Here is a 1846-nt window from a genome sequence, read left to right as displayed (position 1 = left end):
ACACTCTGCCTTCCACCTCTCAAAACCTTTATCTGCGGCCACCACTATTCTGATCTGTCATCAGATCAACTAACCCAGAGAAGAAAGAATGTATAGAGACATCACTGCCATCCAAGTGATGGCGTGAAGGACACATCTGGAAAGTTTAAGGAGTATGTCTTTTGGAGAGTGCCTCAAATGAAAATAAGGGTCTGAGGAGAAGGGCACAGAGGAGTATAGCAGGGGACTGAGAGACATTAAGAATGAGCACAATGGAAGAGCCTTGTCGTGGCACGATTTACTGATTCCCGGGGGATGAGATTCTGTCCCATCTCTTGTCCCTCCCTGAACTGGGTGGCAAAAGGTGGTGTGTGAGCCAAACAGCATCACTGCTTCTTGTTCTCTGATGCCATACTGCATTTCAGAGCTCCTGCAAGCCATTGGGAAGTGATGTGTCTGATTCGGGATTAGGGAAATATGATCATGGAGACCATACTGTGTCACATCTGAGCAGTCACCCTTGAAGCCCCAGCCCAGCTCTCCTCCCTGTTCCCTGTCTCATGAAGGACAAGTTGCGGGACCAATAACTCTGCTTTTCAAGTGTATTATTATTGCTACATGATGGATAAAACCAGAGTCGTAAGGGAACACCCCAGCCTTATCATGTTGGTTCAGTCTATAATATTTGAGAGTTCCACCTGATTCTCTTCGGTGCCATCTCCTTGGAGCCTTTTGGAGATGGGCTCTGGGACTGAATAACCAACAAGAATAGATGATTGAATGGTTTGATTAACTCTTCTCATTTTATTGGGAAGATCTTATTAAAAAGCTCACGTTTGAGGACTCAACTCTCAGTACACTGACAGAGGTGGGAAAAACAGCTTTAGGGTGAGGCTTCTGCTCCCCCTCCCTGCTCATGGTGGAGCTGTGTCCAGATTGACTGCCTTCTTTTCCCTGTAGCTCTCTTGTTTTCCTCCAGGCACTTCAACTGCCCTGGATCTCTATGGATTTCCAAAGTGCTCTCTCTCCTTCCTCCCTCCCTCCCTCCCATTACAAGGAATAGGCCCTTTGTTTGTCCCAGCTGCCCAGCTAGCTTACACCCAAAATAACCACAGAAACTGTATTAATTAAAACTTTGCTTGGCCATTAGCTCTAACTTCTTATTGGCTAACTCTTACATGTTAGATTAACCCATCTCCAATAATATGTGTATCGCCATGTGGCAGTGGCTTACCAGAGATTCTAACCAGTGTCCATCTGAGGCGGAGCATCCATGGCTTCTCCTGACTCTGCTTTCTTCCTCCCAGAATTCAGTTCTGTTTTCTCTGCCTACCTACATTCCACCCTATCAACTAGGCCAAAGCAGTTTCCTTATTCATTAACCAATGAAAGCAACACACAAACAGAAGAAACTCCTACACCACTCCCCCTTCCTCCTTCCCTGTCCCTCCTCCCCTCCTTTTTTTTAACTGTAGAGTCCACTTTGTCTTGTTCTAACTGTTCTCTCTCTCCAAGTACACAGAGGCAACATCAAGTCCACCATCTTATCCAAAAATTTCCAAATGCTTGAACCTTGGCATTGCTTCTGGGTCAGTGTGGGCAAGGTTAGGCTTGTATGTCTTCATAGGTGACTGCCATTGTCTCCTCAAAGCAAAGATGCAAACATCATGCATTAAAGTTCATTTTAGTAGCATAAAATATCTCAGAGTAACTCTAACCAAACAAGTGGGAGACTTGTATGACAAGAACTTTAAATCTTTAAAGAAAGAAATTGAAGATACTCCCCGGGCTCCCTGCAGGGGCTCTACCCCCCCATACTGCCTCTCTCTTCTTGTCCCACCCAGCTTGCATCCAGAACCCTTCTTCC

The sequence above is a fragment of the Chionomys nivalis genome, chromosome 4 (genome assembly GCF_950005125.1).
Source record: "Chionomys nivalis chromosome 4, mChiNiv1.1, whole genome shotgun sequence".
NCBI lineage: Eukaryota > Metazoa > Chordata > Mammalia > Rodentia > Cricetidae > Chionomys > Chionomys nivalis.
Note: the sequence above shows the minus strand (reverse complement) of the source record.